Source organism: Ambystoma mexicanum, chromosome 7q, assembly GCF_040938575.1.
Source record: "Ambystoma mexicanum isolate Mex_15411 chromosome 7q, UKY_AmexF1_1, whole genome shotgun sequence".
Lineage (NCBI taxonomy): Eukaryota > Metazoa > Chordata > Amphibia > Caudata > Ambystomatidae > Ambystoma > Ambystoma mexicanum.
Window position 1 is genome coordinate 428,539,768 of NC_090941.1, and position 26,470 is coordinate 428,566,237.

A 26,470-nucleotide genomic window follows, 5' to 3' on the forward strand; every position below is an offset into this window, starting at 1 on the left:
CTGGTGAGTGAGTGGGAGGATGACCTCACATCACCCACCCTGTGCTCCCAAGCACTCAGCCTCTGGAGAAGGTCCTCAATGTACTGCACTTCTTAGCACTGGATCATTTCAGCGGACAAGTGCCATAGTGGGTGGGGTATCACAGGCCACCCAGTCACGCTGCCTACACCAGGTCTTGAACATCATCACTGCACGCCCATCAGTCCGCAGGCACATATACCTGCCCAGAACACCTGCAGAAAGGCATGCTGCCGCCCTGGATTTTTACGGTGTTGCACGATTCCCCAAAGTGCTAGGTGCCATCGACTGCACCCATGTGGCTCTACGTCCCCCCAGGGCATCAGAGCACATCTATAGGAACCGCAAGCACTGGCATTCCATCAACGTGCAGGTAGTATGTAATGCCAAGGGAATCATCACCTCAGTATATGCCAACTATCCCGGGTCCACCCACGAAAGCTTCATTTACCAAATGTCCACCCTAAGCCGGGACCTAGAAGCTGGGCGGCATGGCGATACATGGCTGCTTGGTCAGTATGAATGCCATTGCACATGCATGCATGTCAGATACTGAGCAAGGTCACAACCCCACCAATGATACCAATCACCACCTCCACAGGGGACAGTGCCTACCCTCTCAGCCCCGACATGATGACGCCAATTCGGAACCCCACCACGCCACCCGAGGTAAGATATAACACAGCCCACATTACAACCCGGGGCATAGTAGAGCGCACATTCGGAGTGCTAAAGTCACGCTTTCGCTCCCTTGACCGTTCTGGCGGGCAGCTGTTATACGCTCCCCCAGTAGTGTGCAGGATCATAGTGGCAGCATGTGTCCTGCACAATGTTGCAACACGCCAGGGCCTGGCCGTGGACATAGTGGTGGCCCCACATCCCCAACCACATGCACAGCCACTGCGCATGGGAGGGCAAAGGGCACGGGGGGAGGCAGCCCGTACACAGCTAGTGTGGCACATTCCATCTGACAATCAATGATGACTCAACCTGACACTGATCCTGAATGTCTGGAGAATTAACCGTGAAAACCATATCAGCCTGAGATTGTTCACCTGGAAGTGTTACAATGTGTGCATCCCTACCCACAGACACCACCAAGGCAGTTTTGTGAAGAAACACATTCAAGCAGCTAAAATGAATACCCACTTGCAAAATGCAACAAGAGGACAGTGCCATGTCAGCCAACCCATCCCCAGCACCGCCACACGACACACCGTGCCATGTCATGCTATTTGCAGGTAAACAAAGTAATCCCCACAACATGACACAACTGTCACAATGTACAGTGTCCCTAATTGAAACTTGCAACACCTGAAATGCTCACAGTAATGCAGGACCAACAACAAACTTGAGCAGGCACTACCATTAACATGACATCACAAATGTAATAAATTAGTAGTCTCACCACCTGTAAATGCCTGCACTCCCACCACTTCCAACTGTACAGTGTTGGCGCCATGTAGAGTTGTGGGTGCACTGCTGCCAACATGGACCCCATCTCCAAACTAGAGGGCCTTGTGTAGACATGAGTAAGGGACCTGCAAATTGCGAGGTAGACACAGATGATGAGTTACACATCAATGCAACATGCAGTGTACAACACAACAGCAATATACACTAGGAATGTATACACAGTATTGACTAGACTACCCACACATGTAGTGGGAGTCCAATGTCACCATGTACGTCAATGTCACTTGGGCACACCCTTTGCAAGCCCATGGAAACGGGAAGCAGGAGGGGTGTGTGTGACTCAAACCCAAGCATCTGAACCAAATACATGACAAGCCTGCATGTGCCCAGCCACAATGCAGCGTATGCCCACAGGAACCACGGAAGGCAACAAATTGACCCAAAAAAAATTGGGAAAAATAAAAATAAAAATAAAAATAAAAATAAAAAAAAATAAAAAATGGCCATTGATGGGCCCGGGGGGGTTGGGGAGGCCACCCAGGAGGTCCGGGGACAGGGTGCACACCAAAACCCACCTGTGTGGATCCTGGGAAAAAAAACACCTCCATGGGCTCATGGCCCACACGGCTACCCTATTGTGGGAGTATCACTGCTGTCGCAATTATAACCCTGTGCAGCTGCATCCGGAGGTGGTTGCACTATGGGAGGCAGCCCACGCAAGGCCCTAGTCTGCTCCTCCATGGCTGCAAGCATGCGGGTGTGGTAGGTCTCGTTCTGGAGGATGAGTGTGCGGAGGTCCCCATGCAACAACTCACGGGATGCCCGGACCTCTGCCCTCGTTGCCTGCATCTCAGCTGAGAGCGTACGGGTGAGACGCTCCAGCTGCTGTTCTGTCCTTTGGTGTGTTGAAGCCTCAAGCTCAACAAGAGTCGTCTTGAGGTGAAGGAGCTCCTGCCTCAGGGCTTCCCTGTGGCCCTGGGACTCTATGGAGATGGCCTCCTGCAGAGTCGCCAGTGCCGCCCGCCTGTCTCTGTTGGACACCAACATGTCCTCCCTGTGTGACTGGCAGATGGAGTCGGTTGCCTGCTGTAGTCGCTCCATCAGCCTTTCAGGGGGGACAATGGAAGTGGGCACCCTATCCATGGCCTGAGCCATCATCTCGGATGATGCTGCCTGTTGTGTTGCCATACCGTAAATGGATTGCTCCCATGCGGTATTGCCAGGTGGCGTACGGCCACCACATCGGCGGGCACCACACCTGTCTGGGGCAAGGCGAACTGCGTCTTGCTGTGCCGGCACTGCCTGAGGCTGCAGGACTGCATTCCCCCTCTGATCTGCTGGCCCAGGAACAGGATCAGATGTCGCGGAGTGTGACCCTGCATCCGTAACCACCAAAGGCGTAGCTGCCAACACTGACATCCCCATTGAGGGTTCTGAACCTGGTGCAGGTGGGTGGGACAGAACAGAATCCCTCCCTGGAACACTCACCTGCGACGGCACGTAGGTCTCATCATCCGAATCAACACCTGAGTACAGCTCGGGGGAGGTGCAGCCAGAGACACCCCTTCAGAGCACGACCTGCAGCACTTGTGGGTTCTCACCCACCACCACACCACGTCCCTCACTGGTGGTTGGTCGGCCCTCGGACGCCTCCTGGGTCTGCACCATCTCCACAACCCCAGCAGTATCAGGTGCGTCTTCCCCTGCAAAGACATAAAAACAATGAAATGGAAACAGGCATTAGCACCATGGCACACAATAAGGGCTGAGAAGCAAGAGAACAAGTACTTGATTGACACATGTCCCACATGACTAAAACCCTCCCATGCATGCACCCTCATTGCATATGAAGAGCAGGCAAATGGCACACACTGATGACACCAAGATGGAAGATGAACACATTTCCTGCATGCTGCCTGGCAGTGGCATCACACATTGGCCTGTGATTGCCAGGTGAAACACACATGCCATCACACAGATGGCATGTACCATTGCTATTGAGTGAAGATGGAGAGGAGGGCAGCACCTATTCATTCAGTCCAGTTCCCGCATGTAATAGCTTTTCTAATTCAAACAGGTCAGATTTTTCACCTGGAGCTGCCAGTCCAAAATGGTCCAATTGCACAGGGACATGTGTGAACAAATGATATCCAGGTAACAAAGTCACTCCACTTTACCATAGCCATGTCAGACATGTGACTAGAGGACTGAGAAATGCCTAGTAAAAGTGGTGGAATGCAAACAATCTGCCTGAATGAACAGAGAAAAATAAGCAACAATTTTGTGGCAAGGTGACACTTCAAGGGCAACTGGCGTGCTGTTGGGCTAGATGTCTACTGTTGGCAGAAGGGATACTGCTATGGCCAAATGCAGCTGCGCAGGATGTATTGCATGAAGCACATGGCTGACCCATACGACTCAGGCGCACACACTCTCACCTGGCACACAAACAGAAGCCCTCACACACACACCATGCACATGAATGACACACACATGCATGTGCACTCACCGGACAATGCCTCGTAATCAGGCAGATCTCCCACGCCTTGGATCTGTTCCTCCGTGACGTAGGTCCCAGCGACTGACTCATGTGGAGTGAGTTCCATGTCCACTACTGGAGACCCACTTCCAGTCACTAGAGTTGCGGCATGACTTGAGGCCAGCTTTTTCTTTGCCCTGCGCTTTAGGTCATTCCAGCGCTTATAGCAATCATTGGCTGTGCGCCTCACGATTCCAAGGGCACTTACGATGTCCGCAACGGTCTGCCAGTGTGCCTAGCGTTGTACAGGTGTGGTCTTGGATCCTGCAACAATGACCATCTTGTTATCATGTCCGGACACATACTCGACAAGTGCATTCAGTTCGTCATCCGTGAAGCTGGGCTTCCTCGACGGGCCGGACTGTGTAGCCGTGTCTGGGGCATCAGCCTGTGCCGGACGAGCACTCTTCCTCTTCCGCTTGGAAGGTGGTGGTGATCCTGAGTGTCCTGCGTCGCTCTGGACACTAGGGGTAGGAGCCCTGGTGGACTCTGTATCAGGAGTGTGGGATTGCACACTCAGCATGGGAGTTGGTGCAGGCATTGGCTCAAGTGTAATGGTGTCAGGGGGAATGTCAGCAGGATGGACTAGGACCGACACTGTCCTGGCGGGGTGTGTGAGAGCTGGGGTGGATGGAGCCGCAGCTGCCCCTGCAGCCTCTCCGCCCTGCCTACTTGGGGCAGCAGATGACCTTGCTGCCCCAGATCCACGTGGCATGATGACATCAACGTGCACCAGCGCACGTGTCATAAGCCTGCTGACCTGGAAGTCAGCCATGGAGTCAGCCAGGTCTGGTGCCACAATGGGCTGGTCCAACAAGGGCTGAGCATGGATGGTGTCAGCCACATCAGCCTCAAAGGGAGGGGGGGGATTATGGGTGCTCTTTACTGGTCCTCCACACATGGGGGGACAGGCTCACCCTGCAAGTAACGACCACGTCCCCTAGCGGATCCACCATGGCCACCACTTGTGGCTCTTCCACCTTTGCCACCCTTACGGAATCCTCGCCTCCCAGCCATGGCACTGATGTTAATGTGCGTATGGGAGTGGCTGTAAACTATTGTCCTGGGCAATTGGGGGTCAAAGGGGTTGGTTACCAGATGGTAATTGTACCCTAGTGCTCTAGCAAGGCTGAATGTAACCCCTGGGGAAAGATGACGGGTCACGCTACGCACAGGAGGCCCAAAAAAGGGAGATGACGTGCACGCAACCCCTCCTAGACCACGTGTGCAGAAAGAAAAACCTGCACTACGCTGTGGCACCCAGTAACACAAGAATGAACGTATGCGTGTCACACGCAGCCTAGAATGACCTCTGAAGGGGTAGGCTACACACGGGTAAGCACAGATGTTAGATACGTGCGTGACTCACCGTCTGCCAGGTAAAAGAGAGTGAAAAAGGAGCGGGTTTGGTTGGCAACACCCCCGCCAAAAGAAGATGTGTACGCTGTCTGAGGAGACAGGACAACAGTAGAAGGGAACACTGTTTGAGGGAACAGGCCCAGGTAAACCAGTAAAAGAGAAAAAAGAGAAAAAGATGTCAGAGGTAACAGGGAGTACGAACTTGAAACGCCGTGAAGTAAATCGCGTGTGAAACGACAAGAAGTACAGAATTCACCCACTCGCTCTCCACAAAAAGCACGTACAAGGAAATGGTGTTCTACACGTACCTTTTATGCAGGCCCACACGTCCAGCGTCACTTACGCGGCGTGTACGCGCTAGGGCCATTTCCACCAATTACACGTTTTGTCACTTCTGTGTGTAGGGCCATTTCCACCAATTACACGCTTTGTCACTTTTGCGTGTAGGGCCATTTCCACCAATTACACGCTTTGTCACTCCTGCGTGTACGCGCTAGGCCCATTCCCACCAATTACACGCTTTGACACTCGGACGTGTCTTTCATTTTTTTCACACGAAACATTTTCGAACGTGTGCCCAATTCAACGTGCACGTGACTTCATAGACACGCATACGCTGGCGACGCGTTTACGCGCTAAGGGCCTTTCCTCGAATTACATGCAGACGTGTTGGATTTTCACGTGCCAAATCACTCCGTATCAAGCTGGCCACGCGTTCACACACGGAAGACCACGCTCCTGCCCAGAAGGCCAAATTACTGCCCCCCAGAGCCCTGAGCACGCTCCCACCTGCCATCTGCTGCTGCCTGACTGCCTGCTGTCCACGTGCCCTGCCATTTGCTGCCTGCACATCAGCCAGGGGTGCTGTTGCTGTGACCACCCCTGCTGGAACCGAAGACTCCCGACTGTTTTTCCATCGCCCCACAGCCCAGCCCCAGGACCCAGTTGCCCACCCACTCCTGCCTCTGGGGTTGCCATGTCAGGCACTGCAACATCTGGCACCAGTGGCAACCCCCGGCCAAGGAGGCAGAGGGGCACCAGCTTCACTGCCACCGAAGTTGGTGTCCTGGTGGAGCATGTCCTGGGGCAGTATGATGCCCTCTTTGGAAGGTTGCGCGCCGACAAGGAAGGACGGACTCGGATCTGGATGGACATCGTGACTGCCATCAACGCGGAGGAGGTGGCAGTCCGCGACTACGAACGTGTCAGGAAGCGCTGGGAGGACTTCAGGTCCAGGACCCTCAACAAGGCCCGGCGCCTCCTGAAGGCAGCGGATGCTAAGGGGCGCCGGGGCCACTTGTCGGAAGATCAGATGAGGGTCCTGGAACGCATATCCCCAGCGCTCCACATCCAGGTCCTTCAGAAGCAGACCCGTCTGGAGTCGAGTGGTAAGTGTACATGCATACTGATTGTAAGCTGTGCGTGTGGTGGTGTGCCAGGAGTATGCAGGTTGAACATGTATTTTTATGTGGCCAAGTAGGGGGGGTGTACAGGGCCGTGAGGGTGACACATGCGAGGGGTCTCATGTGTGACACATGGATGGTGCTTGTGTGTGTGGGCTTGCATGGCACAGGATGTGGAGGAATGATTGTCAGGTGTGACATGGATGTCCAACAAAACACTGCGACAGTTGGCGGAGGTGTACACATGCTTGCAAGTTTGGTGTTGTGTGTGCATGTGTAGTGTACTCCCTATGTTGCATGTGATGTTTGGATGACCTTTGGCTGCTCATGCTGTTGTATGTGAATGGATGGTGCTGGCTGTTGCATTATGGCTGTGGTATGGCTCATGTGTGCAAGTTGTAATGACATGTGTGTTGGGGATTGTGATGCCATGTCTGAGGTTTACCAATGCCACTCATGTATAACTGTCATGTGTGTATGAGTCCATTTTACAGTGCCCTGATGCAGGGGTTGCACCACCAGCCGGAGACGCAAGGCCCGGATCCCCTCCCAGGTTGTGATCTCGTCGGGGAGTGAGGAGTCCGGTGCCGCGTCCCAGGCTGCAGCTGCCGAGGGGAGGTCCAAGAGGCGGAGGTTGGAGTTGGACTCCTCGGCAGCAGAAGGGGAAGCTGGGACCCCACAGGGCCCAACGGGGGAAGATGGCACGGAGTCATCCAGGTTGGTGGGGGGTTTGGTGGAGGAGGAGGCCGTGCAAGCGAAAGTGGCGGGGTCTGGAGGTGGGGATTCCACTGGTGCTAGTGGTGCAGTGCAGGATCAGGGACAGGAGGCAGCACAGGCCACCACGGAGGTGCCTGTGTGCAATCCTGTCTCTGCTCCTGTCACTGCATCATCTTGCACCAGCGGGGATGACTACCTCCAGACCCGTTCTCAGGGAGAGGATTGGCTTACGACACCTGGCCTTCCACTCCCTGCGGATGTGGCTATCCTGCACCAGGTTGTGCCTGTCCAGGGTGGGGTGGCGTTGCGTCAACGGGCCATGCGAGCTGACCTGCAGTCTTTTCATGATGAGTCTGCACGTCTTCTTGCATGGCTCGTTGACCGCGTTAACCACCTGGGACAGCTCACCAGGGCTGGATTCCTCTGTTTCCTGGACCTTGTTCCGACCCCCTTCTCCACAGAACCCCCTATGCCCCAGTCGTCCTCCATGCCATCTTCCCACCCATGTGTCACCTGGGTGCCCTGTGGAGCTGCCTCCGACCGTGCGGCCAGGTTGGTGGACAACAGATCCCTGCCACAGTCGGACGTCCAGCAGGGGTGGCCACGTCAACGACTGCACCCCAGCTGGAGGAGGATGTGCAGGCACCATCGGACAGGGCACATGGACAGCAGCAGCTGCAGCAGCAGGAGGCTGTAGGTGGGATCCACGATAGCTCGGGGCATTCAACATTGGAGGGGCAGGCATCGGCCGGAGGGCAGGAGGACCCTGGACGGGAAGTGTCTTTCGTGTGGCAGCGGTTGGGCCACGCCATAGATGCGGAGCGGCGGCAGGCAGAAGAGGCGCGGCTCACGATGGTCAGGGCAGAGAACTCTATGCGGAGGGCCCTGAGGCGGGCCGAGTGCCTCGAGGCAATCCGCAGGGAGTTGAAGGTGAACATGTCGGCGTCCCTGCGGACCCTCGGGGCCATGGAACAGGACCGCTTCCGGGACATAGACGAGGAGTTCGATGATGCCCTGGCCCGGAACACCACTAAGTGAGCCGCTGGACTGGCCCGCCACCATTGTATATAGTTATTTAGTGATAGGTTTCCTTTGCAGTGTATTTTTCTTTGGAGTCGACGGACACTGCTCCACCTTTTGTATATAGTTACATAGTTGGACTTTGGATTTGGATATTTATTTTAACTATGAATATTTTTTGCCATGGAGCAATGGTTTTCTATTTCTTTTTTACCTTCATTTACTTTTCATGGACTTGAACTTTGGATGATATTTTTACGTATTGTCATTTATTGATTTCATTTTGAAAAGAGACAGCCTGCTTAATTTTTAAATTATTTTACTTGTGTATTTTGGTTGATTTTGATAGCCATTGCTGTTGTTTTTAATACATTATTTTGATTTTTTCATTCTTCAATGTGTGGTTTCATCTCATTGTTTTCATGCATGTCATGATATGGGTTTTCAGGTTCCCTTGCAACCATTGTGTGTGTGTGAGACACATGTGTTGATTTACGTTGTTTCCATTGGAGTAGTATCATGGGCAGATATAATACTTGGTTGTCTCTTTGGGCTGTGGTGGCTGGCCATGAGGCACATGCTTGAGGATTGTCAGGGCCTGTGGGCAGGGGGACATGAGTGGGGGCCTGGTGGAGGCTGCCCCTGGTGGCTGGTGGGTGGGGGTGGTGGGAGACATGGGTGGGGGCCTGGTGGAGGGTGCCCCTGCACTGCTGGGGGGTGGGGGTGGTGGGAGACATGAGTGGGGCCTGGTGGAGGCTGCCCCTGGTGGCTGGGGGGTGGGGGTGGTGGGAGACATGAGTGGGGGCCTGGTGGAGGCTGCCCCTGGTGGCTGGGGGGTGGGGGTGGTGGGAGACATGGGTGGTGGCCTGGTGGAGGGTGCCCCTGGTGGCTGGGGGGTGGGGGTGGTGGGAGACATGAGTGGGGGCCTGGTGTAGGGTGCCCCTGCACTGCTGGGGGGTGGGGGTGGTGGGAGATATGTGTGGGGGCCTGGTGGAGGCTGCCCCTGCACTTCTGGGGGGTGGGGGTGGTGGTAGACATGAGTGGGGGCCTGGTGGAGGCTGCCCCTGGTGGCTGGGGGGTAGGGGTGGTGGGAGACATGGGTGGGGGCCTGGTGGAGGGTGCCCCTGGTGGCTGGGGGGTGGGGGTGGTGGGAGACATGAGTGGGGGCCTGGTGGAGGGTGCCCCTGCACTGCTGGGGGTGGGGGTGGTGGGAGACATGAGTGGGGGCCTGGTGGAGGGTGCCCCTGGTGGCTGGGGGGTGGGGGTGGTGGTAGACATGAGTGGGGGCCTGGTGGAGGCTGCCCCTGGTGGCTGGGGGGTGGGGGTGGTGGGAGACATGGGTGGGGGCCTGTTGGAGGGTGCCCCTGGTGGCTGGGGGGTGGGGGTGGTGGTAGACATGAGTGGGGGCCTGGTGGAGGGTGCCCCTGCACTGCTGGGGGGTGGGGGTGGTGGGAGACATGAGTGGGGGCCTTGTGGAGGCTGCCCCTGGTGGCTGGGGGTTGGGGGTGGTGGGAGACATGGGTGGGGGCCTGGTGGAGGGTACCCCTGGTGGCTGGGGGGTGCGGGTGGTGGTAGACATGAGTGGGGGCCTGGTGGAGGGTGCCCCTGCACTGCTGGGGGGTGGGGGTGGTGGGAGACATGAGTGGGGGCCTGGTGGAGGGTGCCCTTGGATGCTGGGGGGTGGGGGTGGTGGGAGACATGAGTGGGGGCCTGGTGGAGGGTGCCCCTGCACTGCTGGGGGGTGGGGGTGGTGGGAGACATGGGTGGGGTCCTGGTGGAGGGTGCCCCTGGTGGCTGGGGGGTGGGGGTGGTGGTAGACATGAGTGGGGGCCTGGTGGAGGCTGCCCATTGTGGCTGGGGGGTGGGGGTGGTGGGAGACATGGGTGGGGGCCTGGTGGAGGGTGCCCCTGGTGGCTGGGGGGTGGGGGTGGTGGGAGACATGAGTGGGGGCCTGGTGGAGGCTGCCCCTGGTGGCTGGGGGGTGGGGGTGGTGGGAGACATGGGTGGGGGCCTGGTGGAGGGTGCCCCTGGATGCTGGGGGGTGGGGGTGGTGGGAGACATGAGTGGGGGCCTGGTGGAGGGTGCCCCTGCACTGCTGGGGGGTGGGTGTGGTGGGAGACATGAGTGGGGGCCTGGTGGAGGGTGCCCCTGCACTGCTGGGGGGTGGGGGTGGTGGGAGACATGAGTGGGGGCCTGGTGGAGGGTGCCCCTGCACTGCTGGGGGGTGGGGGTGGTGGTAGACATGAGTGGGGCCTGGTGGAGGCTGCCCCTGGTGGCTGGGGGGTGGGGGTGGTGGACAACATGGGTGGGGGCCTGGTGGAGGTTGCCCCTGGTGGCTGGGGGGTGGGGGTGGTGGTAGACATGAGTGGGGGCCTGGTGGAGGGTGCCCCTGCACTGCTGGGGGTGGGGGTGGTGGGAGACATGAGTGGGGGCCTGGTGGAGGGTGCCCCTGGATGCTGGGGGGTGGGGGTGGTGGGAGACATGAGTGGGGGCCTGGTAGAGGGTGCCCCTGCACTGCTGGGGGGTGGGGGTGGTGGGAGACATGAGTGAGGGCCTGGTGTAGGGTGCCCCTGCACTGCTGGGGGGTGGGGGTGGTGGGAGACATGAGTGGGGGCCTGGTGGAGGGTGCCCCTGCTCTTCTGGGGGGTGGGGGTGGTGGTAGACATGAGTGGGGGCCTGGTGGAGGCTGCCCCTGGTGGCTGGGGGGTGGGGGTGGTGGGAGACATGGGTGGGGGCCTGGTGGAGGGTGCCCCTGGTGGCTGGGGGGTGGGGGTGGTGGGAGACATGAGTGGGGGCCTGGTGGAGGGTGCCCCTGCACTGCTGGGGGTGGGGGTGGTGGGAGACATGAGTGGGGGCCTGGTGGAGGGTGCCCCTGGTGGCTGGGGGGTGGGGGTGGTGGTAGACATGAGTGGGGGCCTGGCGGAGGCTGCCCCTGGTGGCTGGGGGGCGGGGGTGGTGGGAGACATAGGTGGGGGCCTGGTGGAGGGTGCCCCTGGTGGCTGGGGGGTGGGGGTGGTGGTAGACATGAGTGGGGGCCTGGTGGAGGGTGCCCCTGCACTGCTGGGGGGTGGGTGTGGTGGGAGACATGAGTGGGGGCCTGGTGGAGGGTGCCCCTGCACTGCTGGGGGGTGGGGGTGGTGGGAGACATGAGTGGGGGCCTGGTGGAGGGTGCCCCTGCACTGCTGGGGGGTGGGGGTGGTGGTAGACATGAGTGGGGCCTGGTGGAGGCTGCCCCTGGTGGCTGGGGGGTGGGGGTGGTGGACAACATGGGTGGGGGCCTGGTGGAGGTTGCCCCTGGTGGCTGGGGGGTGGGGGTGGTGGTAGACATGAGTGGGGGCCTGGTGGAGGGTGCCCCTGCACTGCTGGGGGTGGGGGTGGTGGGAGACATGAGTGGGGGCCTGGTGGAGGGTGCCCCTGGATGCTGGGGGGTGGGGGTGGTGGGAGACATGAGTGGGGGCCTGGTAGAGGGTGCCCCTGCACTGCTGGGGGGTGGGGGTGGTGGGAGACATGAGTGAGGGCCTGGTGTAGGGTGCCCCTGCACTGCTGGGGGGTGGGGGTGGTGGGAGACATGAGTGGGGGCCTGGTGGAGGGTGCCCCTGCTCTTCTGGGGGGTGGGGGTGGTGGTAGACATGAGTGGGGGCCTGGTGGAGGCTGCCCCTGGTGGCTGGGGGGTGGGGGTGGTGGGAGACATGGGTGGGGGCCTGGTGGAGGGTGCCCCTGGTGGCTGGGGGGTGGGGGTGGTGGGAGACATGAGTGGGGGCCTGGTGGAGGGTGCCCCTGCACTGCTGGGGGTGGGGGTGGTGGGAGACATGAGTGGGGGCCTGGTGGAGGGTGCCCCTGGTGGCTGGGGGGTGGGGGTGGTGGTAGACATGAGTGGGGGCCTGGCGGAGGCTGCCCCTGGTGGCTGGGGGGCGGGGGTGGTGGGAGACATAGGTGGGGGCCTGGTGGAGGGTGCCCCTGGTGGCTGGGGGGTGGGGGTGGTGGTAGACATGAGTGGGGGCCTGGTGGAGGGTGCCCCTGCACTTCTGGGGGGTGGGGGTGGTGGGAGACATGAGTGGGGGCCTTGTGGAGGCTACCCCTGGTGGCTGGGGGTTGGGGGTGGTGGGAGACATGGGTGGGGGCCTGGTGGAGGGTACCCCTGGTGGCTGGGGGGTGCGGGTGGTGGTAGACATGAGTGGGGGCCTGGTGGAGGGTGCCCCTGCACTGCTGGGGGGTGGGGGTGGTGGGAGACATGAGTGGGGGCCTGGTGGAGGGTGCCCTCGGATGCTTGGGGGTGGGGGTGGTGGGAGACATGAGTGGGGGCCTGGTGGAGGGTGCCCCTGCACTGCTGGGGGGTGGGGGTGATGGGAGACATGGGTGGGGTCCTGGTGGAGGGTGCCCCTGGTGGCTGGGGGGTGGTGGTAGACATGAGTGGGGGCCTGGTGGAGGCTGCCCATTGTGGCTGGGGGGTGGGGGTGGTGGGAGACATGGGTGGGGGCCTGGTGGAGGGTGCCCCTGGTGGCTGGGGGGTGGGGGTGGTGGGAGACATGAGTGGGGGCCTGGTGGAGGCTGCCCCTGGTGGCTGGGGGGTGGGGGTGGTGGGAGACATGGGTGGGGGCCTGGTGGAGGGTGCCTCTGGTGGCTGGGGGGTGGGGGTGGTGGGAGACATGAGTGGGGGCCTGGTGTAGGGTGCCCCTGCACTGCTGGGCGGTGGGGTTGGTGGGAGACATGAGTGGGGGCCTGGTGGAGGGTGCCCCTGCACTGCTGGGGGGTGGGGGTGGTGGGAGCCATGAGTGGGGGCCTGGTGGAGGGTGCCCCTGGTGGCTGGGGGGTGGGGGTGGTGGGAGACATGAGTGGGGGCCTGGTGTAGGGTGCCCCTGCACTGCTGGGGGGTGGGGGTGGTGGGAGACATGAGTGGGGGCCTGGTGGAGGGTGCCCCTGCACTTCTGGGGGGTGGGGGTGGTGGTAGACATGAGTGGGGGCCTGGTGGAGGCTGCCCCTGGTAGCTGGGGGGTGGGGGTGGTGGGAGACATGGGTGGGGGCCTGGTGGAGGGTGCCCCTGGTGGCTGGGGGGTGGGGGTGGTGGGAGACATGAGTGGGGGCCTGGTGGAGGGTGCCTCTGCACTGCTGGGGGTGGGGGTGGTGGGAGACATGAGTGGGGGCCTGGTGGAGGGTGCCCCTGGTGGCTGGGGGGTGGGGGTGGTGGTAGACATGAGTGGGGGCCTGGTGGAGGCTGCCCCTGGTGGCTGGGGGGTGGGGGTGGTGGGAGACATGGGTGGGGGCCTGGTGGAGGGTGCCCCTGGTGGCTGGGGGGTGGGGGTGGTGGTAGACATGAGTGGGGGCCTGGTGGAGGGTGCCCCTGCACTGCTGGGGGGTGGGGTGGTGGGAGACATGAGTGGGGGCCTTGTGGAGTCTGCCCCTGGTGGCTGGGGGTTGGGGGTGGTGGGAGACATGGGTGGGGGCCTGGTGGAGGGCACCCCTGGTGGCTGGGGGGTGCGGGTGGTGGTAGACATGAGTGGGGGCCTGGTGGAGGGTGCCCCTGCACTGCTGGGGGGTGGGGGTGGTGGGAGACATGAGTGGGGGCCTGGTGGAGGGTGCCCTCGGATGCTGGGGGGTGGGGGTGGTGGGAGACATGAGTGGGGGGCCTGGTGGAGGGTGCCCCTGCACTGCTGGGGGGTGGGGGTGGTGGGAGACATGGGTGGGGTCCTGGTGGAGGGTGCCCCTGGTGGCTGGGGGGTGGGGGTGGTGGTAGACATGAGTGGGGGCCTGGTGGAGGCTGCCCATTGTGGCTGGGGGGTGGGGGTGGTGGGAGACATGGGTGGGGGCCTGGTGGAGGGTGCCCCTGGTGGCTGGGGGGTGGGGGTGGTGGGAGACATGAGTGGGGGCCTGGTGGAGGCTGCCCCTGGTGGCTGGGGGGTGGGGGTGGTGGGAGACATGGGTGGGGGCCTGGTGGAGGGTGCCCCTGGATGCTGGGGGGTGGGGGTGGTGGGAGACATGAGTGGGGGCCTGGTGGAGGGTGCCCCTGCACTGCTGGGGGGTGGGGGTGGTGGGAGACATGAGTGGGGGCCTGGTGGAGGGTGCCACCGGTGGCTGGGGGGTGGGGGTGGTGGTAGACATGAGTGGGGGCCTGGTGGAGGGTGCCCCTGGTGGCTGGGGGGTGGGGGTGGTGGGAGACATGGGTGGGGGCCTGGGGAAGGGACCCCTGGTGGCTGGGGGGTGGGGGTGTTGGGAGACATGAGTGGGGGCCTGGTGGAGGGTGCCCCTGGTGGCTGGGGGGTGGGGGTGGTGGGAGACATGAGTGGGGGCCTGGTGGAGGGTGCCCCTGGATGCTGGGGGGTGGGGGTGGTGGTAGACATGAGTGGGGGCCTGGTGGAGGGTGCTCCTGGATGCTCGGGGGTGGGGTGGTGGGAGACATGAGTGGGGGCCTGGTGGAGGTTGCCCCTGGTGGCTGGGGGGTGGGGGTGGTGGGAGACATGGGTGGGGGCCTGGTGGAGGGTCCCCCTGGTGGCTTGGGAGACATGAGTGGGGGCCTGGTGGAGGGTGCCCCTGGTGGCTGGGGGGTGGGGGTGGTGGGAGACATGGGTGGGGACCTGGTGGAGGGTGCCCCTGGTGACTGGGGGGTGGGGGTGGTGGGAGACATGAGTGGGGGCCTGGTGGAGGGTGCCCCTGGTGGCTGGGGGGTGGGGGTGGTGGGAGACATGAGTGGGGGCCTGGTGGAGGGTGCCCCTGGATGCTGGGGGTGGGGGTGGTGATAGACATGAGTGGGGGCCTGGCGGAGGGTGCCCCTGGATGCTGGGGGGTGGGGGTGATGGGAGACATGAGTGGGGGCCTGGTGGAGGGTGCCCCTGCACTGCTGGGGGGTGGGGGTGGTGGGAGACATGAGTGGGGGCCTGGTGGAGGGTGCCCCTGGTGGCTGGGGGGTGGGGGTGGTGGTAGACATGAGTGGGGGCCTGGTGGAGGCTGCCCCTGGGGGGTGGGGGGTGGGGGTGGTGGGAGACATGGGTGGGGGCCTGGTGGAGGGTGCCCCTGGTGGCTGGGGGGTGGGGGTGGTGGGACACATGAGTGGGGGCCTGGTGGAGGGTGCCCCTGCAGTGCTGGGGGGCGGGGGTGCAGGGGGACATGGGCAGGTGTGCAGGGTAGTCCCCTGTTTTGTGGGCTGCCTGCAGGGGCCGTGGAGGGTGTACAGGGAACACCTGTGAGGACCCACCCAGCCTAATCGCCTGTGTAACTTCCCACGCACCCCTGTAATACACGTACCAAGCCAAATCGCGTGTGATAATTCCCGCGCACCCCTGTAATACACGTACCTGGCCAAATCGCATGTGAGAATTCCCGCGCACCCCTGTAATACACGGACCCAGCCGAATCGCATGTAAAACTTCCCGTGTACCCCTGTAATACACGTACCCAGCCAAATCGCGTGTGATAATTCCCGCCTACCCCTGTGATACACGTGCCCTGGCTAATCGCGTGTAAAACTTCACGCGTACCCCTGTAATACACGTACCCTGGCCAATCGCGTGTTAAACTTCCCGCGTACCCCTGTAATACACGTACCCTGGCTAATCACGTGTATAACTTCACGCGTACCCCTGATATGCACGTTACCCGCTTTGCGTTCCTTGTTTGGCAGCCCTGTAAACTGGTCCAGGGTTAGCGCAGCCCTTTGCGATGATTTGGCGATTTTGATGGCTTTTCCTTGCGCGAGGGCATTCTTGGGGGCGTTACTGGCGCTGCTGCAGGGTCGATGCGATACTCTGTGCCACGGCTGGTTTGGGAGCCTGAAATACATGAATACGCTGTGCGCGGAAATCGGTTTTAGCGCACGTGCCTGGCGCAGACAATCGTACGCGGACACTCTGCGCCAGCCGCTTGCGACACTTTTCTGCGAAATTCTATGAATTACCCTGTATATCTGTACCAACTTGTGTGGATAAGTTGGCAGGAGTTGATCTGCTGCGCACACCTACTCATATACTTTCATTACTTGCTTGAATTCAACCAGTGATTAATAGCGCACATGTTACTTGTTGCAAATCCACAACTTCTGTTCTGTTTATGGTAAATGTACAGGGTATGTCTGTAAAGGCTGCCTCCAGAGTTTTGTCAGAGATAATATATTCATCATAATTTTTGGGATTATCCACAGGGTCAACTACAGCATTAGAGGAGTTTTTATTTTGTGTTTTCCTCACTACTATATTTGGCATGTGGTCAAGGGACACGGTAGAGATCATACTCATATTCTGCCCAGACACTTTATTCATAACCCTTTGGTGTATGTCCTTCAGTACCCAACTAGTTAAAGTACCTTTTGGTCGAATCTCCTTCTTACATTTTCTGTTTAATTTCTTTGCTTTCTTAATATGGGGATCTAAGGAATGCTTCTCCCTAAGGCTTTGACTGGTTTGGGTGGGATCAGATTCCCTGTTATTTTGAATATCTTTGCAAATTTGTCTACTCTTTTTCCTATGTTGCTTACAAGTTAAGTGACTAGTCGAAGTATAACTAAGATGTTTGACCACCTCCTCAACCTCTCATGTCATAATCTCAGCTTCAACAACACTAGCCCCGTCGGCAGTTATAATCTCATTGTGTAAATTCAAGATGTCGGAAGTATAAGGTGCTGCAGCAGCAATCAGTGCATCTCAATCTTTATCATCATCTTTTACCATGCTATGCCTGGTTAGTACTAAGACCTTCTCTAATGTCTTTAATACCACCTTCATTGAAAACTGTAGGAACAATACTTGGGACTGAGTCTCACTGTATTGTCCTAAATTATCAGTAGCAGCGGAGGTAATTGCCACTCCATCGTCGGGCGAGCACATATTTGGTGAGGCCGACACTCTATGATGTTTCTCTTCCTCTCTGATAGGGTGTGGGCCTGTTCTCTGGGGAGCGAGTCCAACAGTACTATTAGGTATAGAAGGGTGGCTCATGTATTCTTGAGGTGTCTCCTGCACTGAAAGATGATGTTGCGATTGAGCTGCAGGAGCAAGTGAGTCACATATCGAATAACAGGGGGCAAGCAATTAGTTGTTATTGTCCATTGCTATAAATGACAGATCAGAATGGGGGAAACTGTTTTCCTTTATAGCTATCACACTATCTGTGGGACCATTATTAGTTGCCAATATTGCTGTGGAAGAAGGGTGAGTAACCGACTCAGACAAAAAATAATAGTCGATAGTGCCATTCACACATTCCTTGTTATGTTTACCACTTGGAGAGATTGTTGCCCGTGTTTTAGAAGAGCTTACATTGTTTCATTTTGCTCTGTCACCGGCACCAAGACCCGTCTGTGTGTTTTTGGATATGGTACGATTTTCCTCAGTTTATATTTGTTGGACCTCAAACTTATTCTTCACGGCATCTTGTTTACATTTCAATCAGTAGTAAAGACAGTGGCACTGTACTAAAAAAAAAAAAAAACACGTCACACAATTAGAACCCTTAAAACAGTGTTAAAAAATCTTAACATTGGAAATACTTATTTTGTGGACTAAAGTGCCACTGTATATGTAAACCAGTGTTCTAGTAAAAATCAATAGCAGCAAAAGGCAAAATCCATCCAGCTTAAATAGTTAGATATGGAGATATGCCTGCTATTCCATTGGCTTTAGAACGCTTCAAGAAAACAATAGTCAATGTAGAGACCAGCTCCACGTAGTGCGGTATATGGTCTTTATTGCAAACAGTTCACCATACACAGATCGTATCTTTAATGTGGTCCGGTCTCGAATCCCAACGTGTACCACAAAGAATAAAATCTATGCGCTCTAAGTTAAGAGTTTGGTGTGAGATTCAAGCAGGAAAATGGAGCAGTCCCGAGTCCCGACATGTGTTATGCACTCAAAATTAATTTTTCAATGTGCATTTGAAGCAGGTATGTAGAGCAGTCGTGGAATGTTTCAAGACGGGCTGCGGCAGGCAATGGTTCTCTGTATACGGTGAAAACCCCACTCCTGCATGCACTTCAGCGTTGGATTATCTGTAGGAAAGAGGAGGGGGAGGTTTTGACTTACTGTTTGCTGCTTCCTGTTCTCAGTGTGTTCAACTCCCACAGATGATAGAGATGTGATAACAACTGCGTTAGCCCCTCCAGAAACCAATGAAACAGCCAAGCTCACCAGCGCAGACTGCAATGACTGCAGTCAACTCTCCACAACTCTGCTATGCTCCACTATGGCCAGGGTTTTATAGCAAATCTCTGCATCTTCCAATAGAATGAATTAACAGACCAGTGACTGCGATGGCTGCAGTAAACTATCCACAACTCTGCTCTGCTCCACTATGGCAAGGGGTTTTATAGTAAGTCTTTGCCTCCTCCAATCGAAAGAATAGACAGAGCAGTGACTGTAATGACTGCAGTCAACTGTAAGATTTAATTTATCAGGATGTTTTTGGTTTCCAGTACTTGTAGTAAGTGCATTAGGAATTATTGAGGATCTTCCTCTGTGTTTATGGTAAATATTTACCATTCCTGCACAGTAGTCCAATTATTGCCTTATACCTGTAAATGTTGTCAGGATTATTTGTGGTGTTTCTATGAAGGACAAGCATTTTCAAACTCAAATGGTCCAAGCTGTTTAAGTAAATGTTGTGAACACTTGGTGGCAATTGAAAGAGAACATTAATTGTCACATTATAATAAGCATTTACTCCAGATTTCTGTTTGTGGATAGTTTTATGGGCCTACAGATCGTTCTGAAGAAGACATGTTTTTTTCTGATGGACATGCAGTTGACTTTGTATTAGACAGCTGTATAGTTGCATTGTTTGACGCAGAAAATGATTTCTTTTTTGTTTTTTTTAGCAGTATTGTTGGGAGATCTGCTATAGCTTCTGTTGTATTACTTGTCTTTTTAAAAGTTTATTCTTTTGAGGTACAGGGTACATCTCTAAATGGGGGGAGTATAGTGCCCATAGCCTGTTGTATTCCGGGATGCAAGGAATGTCAGCGTGTACTTTGTTTGAATCAAAGTTAACTAGGAATAGACCATTGATAGTGAGCAGATTTGAAATTCCTACATATCTCATACCATCCTTAAAGACTGTGCTGCCAATGTCAATCAATGCTTGATCCAGAGTTAGACTTTGTGTAAATAGTGACAGCATATGCAAGAGTTAGAGAACATTGCTCTCTGAGTACCTACATGTCTTTGAAAAGAAGCAAACATGCTATTGTCGAGCCAATTCTTTTAACTTCTGCAAGTTTGTCAAAGTGGATCTTGACAGAATTAATGCTGTTATCATGTGGATATGTTTGGAAGCCAACAACTGTACAAATTGCTCCATTGACTTGACATTGTTCTACATCAAGGTTATGTTTTAGAATTACTCTGCAGTTTGACACAATGTCAACATTTTCTCCAATCCAGCTGTGTTGAAGATACATTTATTAAGCTTTTTAGTCATGCTGTTGCTTGTTGACACATAGGAAGTGGCATGTTGTGCACTTCAATTTTGTCAATGGCACTGATATGCAGTATGGGTTGCATTTATTTTTTCAACACTATCTTATTGAATTGACTACAACTTGCAAGGGTTGGCATTAAGGACATGCATTTCAGATTTTGTTGAGTTAATTGTTCGATGCCATCAGGAGCAGATGAGTTTCTTCCATACAGCTCAGAGATTAGTTTACTATTTAAGATGGATTTTGCATCTGTAATAAGCCAAGCAGTTCTAATGTTTTTTTGAATGTTAGCATAGCTGAGGTCTGCAGACTGACTCATGTTTTGAGTTAGTTTGCTTTAGTTAAAATGTTGCCAGAGATGTACATTTCCAATGCTGCTGACTGTATTGCAGCATTGTTTGTGTCCTAATGTTTTGAAAATAGGTTGACCTTTCACTGGTATTAACTGTAGAAGGTCTCCAAAGATGTTTTTCTCTAAAAAGTTCTTTTTATTTGGTTTTTAGGACTTGCATTCTGAGATGAATTAAAGCCAATATGAGGTTGGAAACTATGTTTACTTAATCTATTAGGAGTACTTTCATTTGTTTTAGAATTTTGCGTACTTCAGTAGCAGCTTCTGATGATAATTTGTAGTATTCTAATTTGTTCTATAGGGAGGCCCAGTAGTCAGTGTAAAGTTGCACTTCAAATGCTGCAGACAGCTAAACCTGTCGGGGCTGTTACTACAGCCAAAAGGTTACTGCTGGTTAAGATTTGTTGAAATGTGCTGATTTTTCTAAGTAATAATGTTTTACCAGACCCAGCTTCACCACTTACATACAGAAGCAGATGTTTATAATGTTTACAGCTACAGGCTTTAGTTTCATGTTTTAAAACATATTCTATGTCTTGAATGACTTCTAGATAAATGGTGAGTTGTTCATGATTTAGCTGTGATTCAAGCACTGACAAGTCTTCCTCAGACTGTTTATATTGATACATAGCATCTTCTACCTCAGTCATGGCTATTTCTGCCTTTTTTAGAATTACTGGTTCTCCAAGTGGTTCTTGGCTTCCTGTAAGGAAAGGTTGACTGCCGTCCAGAGTGTCTTTGTCTAGCTGAGCTTCAATTCCTTCCTCTTGTTGGTGTTCATTGCCCAACATTTTTTGTATTGTTTGAAATTCTCAATTGTTAAACTGCTTTAACTTGTTTTGAATGCAGCTTCAAATGAATCATAGTCACCTAATAGTTATTGTTCTTTTCTCCAAGGTTTAAAAAGTTGGAGTAGGGCCATGTAATACAGCCCTCTATGCTGCGGAGATTAAAATGATAACTTTATATGATTAATTAGACTGGGTATGGTGAGTTTCACTACGCTTCCTTCACAAGTTGAGACTGAATATTTGCCAGTTGTGTCATTTGTTGTAACATTGCTTTTGTAGGTGTAGGTTTGGGCAATGTTCTACAAACACACGTTTCAAAAAGCAGTACTTCAGCTTGGGTAGTATGTGTCAATTAAATTGATTTTTAAAATGCCCTGGCTGTTGGGATCAATTGTGGCTATGTTTTCTATCTCTTGGTAGGATTTTAGTACTCTTTTTCGGGATGAAGCTGGTCCAAGGGTCAGCCATAAAATATGTGTTCAGCTTTGCCAAAAAAGGTCTACCAGTTAAATGGTCTGCAGCTTCATAGCACCCGGATTCTCTATGGGAGAGCATTTTATACCAAATCTGTACAATATTTGTGATAGTGTTTTGTCAGATGACTCTCTTTTCTCAGCTTTGGTGAGAAAAGCGGTGACATATCCTGCAACTGCAGTGAAAGTGTATGCAATGTATTGCATGTCTATGTTTGCATTCCTCAATACGGCAATGATTGCATTGTAATCATTGATGCACTTGGATGCTTTGTCCCTTTTAATGGTGTATGTGTTTTGATGGGTTTTGCCTTTTACACTGTGTCTAACAGAAGACAACCTATTTACTTGTCCTTTTTTTCAAAGTGGTCTTGGAAAGCCAAAGTGATTTTTGGTGTAGTATTTGCCTGTTTTTACATATACGTCGGCAGTATTTGCCACACTTATGTTTTTGGAAGCATAAGACGTGTATACTTAGATCACTATCTGTAGTTTCTGAATTTTGCAGGTAATGCATTTTTCAATAAACTGTAGAACCATGGCATTACTATCATGTCCAAATTTAAGAGCATATTTTATCCACAAAAGCATGTGGATGTGTGGTGCTCCTCTGGAATGATATTCATTTCTCCAAGCTAAGGGGTCGTTTTATTGCAGATAAAGTGCAGCATGGCAATGAAACAATGGTGAAAGTACCTTGATACATTGACAGGGTCAAGAGAACAGAGTTCTCCTGGTGTTTTTATTTCTATTCCATCTTTATTTTGGCTTGCAGTGGATAAGAAGTCATGCAAGTCATCCCATGAGTACTCTGCAAAACTAAAAGTAACAAACTATGTGGGTGTGCTTAGATTCCTTGGCATACAACGTACACCTGTGTGACATCAGAACCAGTATTCTTTTGTACCACGCATGTTTGCCAAGAGATTTGTGATACTAGACTTCACCTTTGTATTTTATTTTTTGAACAGTTGGGTAGCGGATATGTATAAATTGTTATAGCCTGTTTTTATTGTGCGTGCAACTCCATAACATAGAGTTGCTAGTTCCCTTTCGAAGAGGAGGAGAAAATAGTTTTTGACATTTTTTCTGAATGTGGGGTCTTCAGAAAAAATTCTTAAAGTGTGATATTCTGATTCACTAATTTACGTGGATCTTTCATCATATCTTCTTCCTTTTCCCATAGGAAAGAGTAGTGGAAAAGAACGTGCTTCTACATTTATTTCCCATGTGCTCATTCGGGATCCTTTGGCTTGATGCATTTGATATGTTTGTAATGCATTGTCAATGGTGTCTTTGGAGTGTAGTGGGTGAATTGTATACTGATCTTAAATGTTGGCTTTAGTAACAGGATCTCCACATTCAAATTGGCTAGTTGCTGGTGAGTCCTGAATAATTTGGGTGTTTTGTTTTAGGTTTTCTTCTGTTTATATCTTTGTAATATTCATTGTTTTCTTTTAGATATTGTAGGGCTTGTCTAACTTTGTTTAAGTCGAATAGTTGTTGCCACATTTGTTTGTCTTGTGTTGGCATACCATTAACTAGTACAACCAAAGGATGATCTATTGGTTATTGTATTCCTAGAGTTTGCACATTTTCTTTCGAATCTAATGGCAAACTTTGCCACGGATGACCTTCAGTAACTCGGATGGAGGTAATTTGGCGGTAATTTGGTGGATTTTGGATGAAGGCGTATTACAGCTTGAAATGGGTGCACTGTTTGCATTACAATGCTTGCATACAAGTTAAGATGTTAGAGCACTTTCGGAAGTGGGAATATTTAGTGATAGCACATGATGGCATTCAGTTATTGTCACGATTGTGATAATTGGAACCATTGGGAATTTTCATTGTCTTCTATTTTTTAGGATGTATCTACTATTTTTGTGGTCTTTTTATAAAAAACATTCTGCGACAACACACAAATATTTGGTCTGGTATTTCTGCAGATGTGTTTTGAAACTTCGTAATTTCTTTTTTGTATGTCTTTACTAGGACATTGGAGTTCATGAGGTTTTCTGAAGGTACCACATTTTCTAAGTCAACTTCAATTCCAAAGTATTTACGTTGAATGTGCTCTATTTCTTGAAGCAGTTCTTTGGTTGTTCCATGTAGGAGAATGTTATTTAAATTTTGCAGTTCTATAGCAGGACTATTTGCATAGTATAGTCAATGCACAAGATTCTGTATAGTAGAATGATGTATTGCTATCATTTTGATGTGGTGAAAGTGCTTTTGCAAGCAGTTCCTAACATGTAGACCGATGATGTTTCCTTGCAGACCAGTGTGGCTGCACACTGGACAGGAGTCTATGTTTTGTAAAGTTTTCATTCTACTTTTGTCTTTAAATTTCATATAGTGATTCAGGAATTGTCATAAAGAGTTAAAGGATTGTTGGCATACATTACACATTGAGTTGTATGTCCATTCGCACACTGGGTGGTTTGTTTGTGTGAAAGGGGCATTTGGTTCAAAGTTTCTTGGGGACTTTTTTTTTCCTATAAGGGTTTCTTTTGCCATAATGGTTTGTTCCACCATTTCATACGCTCAACCATGATTGTCCATGGCAATTGTTTTTTGTTGTTCATGTTTCTAAGCTTCTTCATTGAAATATGTTTCTGGGCTGCTTGTGTGAATCCATTCACCATTACAGAATTTGAAAAGGTTTGTATATTGAAACTGCGCATGTTTAGAAGTAGTTTTTGTAATGTGTTGATTAATTTAGTTAGTGGTTTCATTCTGTTTAAAATCAATACAAACATTGTTCTCTTTAGTAGAAAAGTGCTGTCAATTAGAACTTGCAGGACTAGTCTCCTGCAGTAGTATTTAAGGGTAGATCATGAATGTTCAGCTGTTTTTAGAAGATTGTGAAGAACTCTACGGCGGAACATGTTCTGTAATATGCATGATTTTGATTGTTTACCATGACTATGTTACAGTGGTAGATAGAGGTTTAGGTTTTTTAGTAGGTTTGCTTGTCTTTGTACATAATTGTTTGCTCTTTTGAGCAGGGGCCTTACCTTTTTTAGTTGTGGCTGGTTTAGTTTTGTTGAGTGATGTTACTAGCTTTTTTGTTTTAATGTTTTCTATTCATTGTTTTAGAGGTGGATTTGTATAGCATGTAATTTTGTTCTTATCTGCACTATTTTTTTTTATTTTTTATTTTTGTATATTAATCAAATTACATTTTTACAAAAGAAAGTTGCAAGTAAATCATCAAGTCTTCGTAGTTGTTAACATCGGGCACTAAATCACGTTGTCTATTTTGACTTGACCATCCGCTGGCCAGTTTATTGAAGAGAGAGAATTTTCTATATATTGCAGAATTTGTATGTGGCCAACAACCATGAAGTTTTGTCTCCGATCATCATGCGTGACCAGCATAGGTCTTCATCGCTCAAGACAAAGTCTGAAAATAGGTGTCTCAAGTAGTGAGCTTTTATATTTGTAGTGCCTGAACAAGAGAGAAGGAGGTGGTGAATGGACTCCACCAATTCTGGTGAGTTACAGAATTTACATCTGTTGTAAACTGCCTGCCCTCGGATGGTTAAAATTTCGTTGGTGTGTAGTAAGTTTAGCCGTGCTCTCAATAGGAGATTTCTGGCCTGTTTTGATGGAAACTGCTTTAAGAATGGTTGGAGTTTGTTCAGTTTCCTAGGGTTTTGCGATAGATGTCACATTAACTTATTGGCGGCTGCTGATTCTCCTGTCACAATCCAATCGAGCTCTTTGACCTTATTCAGGAGTTTCACCGGGTTTGTTTTCAGTGCTTCTTCGTCCATACCCACCTCTTGTAAAATATCCAAGTTCTGTTTTGTCCATTTCAGCATCTTGCATCTTGATCCCAAGCTTTCTTGCAAAATGAGGTTGTGGATTGACGGTTTTCCTGAAAGATGGCATTTTCGGAACTGCATCAAGGTGTTACATTTGACTGTGGCCGCGAGTGATAACAGGCTTAGTTCTTTCCTGACACAAACTATCGAGGTACAGTTAGGAAGGCCCAACACCTTTCTCCAGAATAGGGCCTCCAGTTGAGGCCATATCTACGTTGGTATATTGGGCACCACCTCAGCTTCATAGGTCAATGCTGGTACTGCTTTCATTTTTATAGAAATTTACCACGGGGATCAATGAGAACAGACCACATTTTTTATCAATTTCACACCCTTGGGCAGCTAGTTTTCTGTTTTTTTCTTTCAAAAACTTTTCCATGGCTAGTTCATTCTTAGAGTTATCGAGTGTGACGCCTAAGTATTTGAAGTCATGTACTTTTTCAATCACCTTTTCCTCCAGGCTCAGTATTATGTTTTCCTTTCTTTTTGTACTTTTGGATATGATCAAAAATTTAGTTTTATCTTCATTGATCACCAGATTATTAGATTTTTAGATGTAATGTATTTCTGTAGGTTGCTAAGCTGGTGTTGCAAACCTATCGATGTATAGTCGAGGAGAATCAGGTTGTTGGCATAGAAAACCCTGTTTATGGGGGTTTTGCCCATTTTAGGAGGAAAACAACAGACCTCTGTGTCGGCGTCTTTGATATCTCCTATGAACGCCAGAAACAAAGCTGGAGCCAATGGGCAGCCTTGCTTAACTCCTCTTTGGGTAGGAATTTCTGTTGAAAGTAGGCCTTGTTGGTCCAATCGCACTTGCATATTTGTGCCTGTGTACAAGGCTTTGATTGGTGCTAGTATTGAAGTGGGACAGTTCCACCTTGCTAATTTGTTCCAGAGAAGTGAACTGTCAACACGGTCAAATGCTTGTGTAAGATCCATGAAGACAATTAATACCTGTGGTCCCCCTTCAAGGACCCTATTTTTAAGGATATTTAATGTCAAGATGTTAGCTGCTGTTGCTATATTTTTTTAAACCCTGTTTGCATATAATCCTTGCACGGGGCCCCTTTTGCCCATGCCTTGAATTTGTTTAGGAGCAGAGTTCCAAACACCTTCTCAGTGCAATCTAATAAGGCAATTGGTCA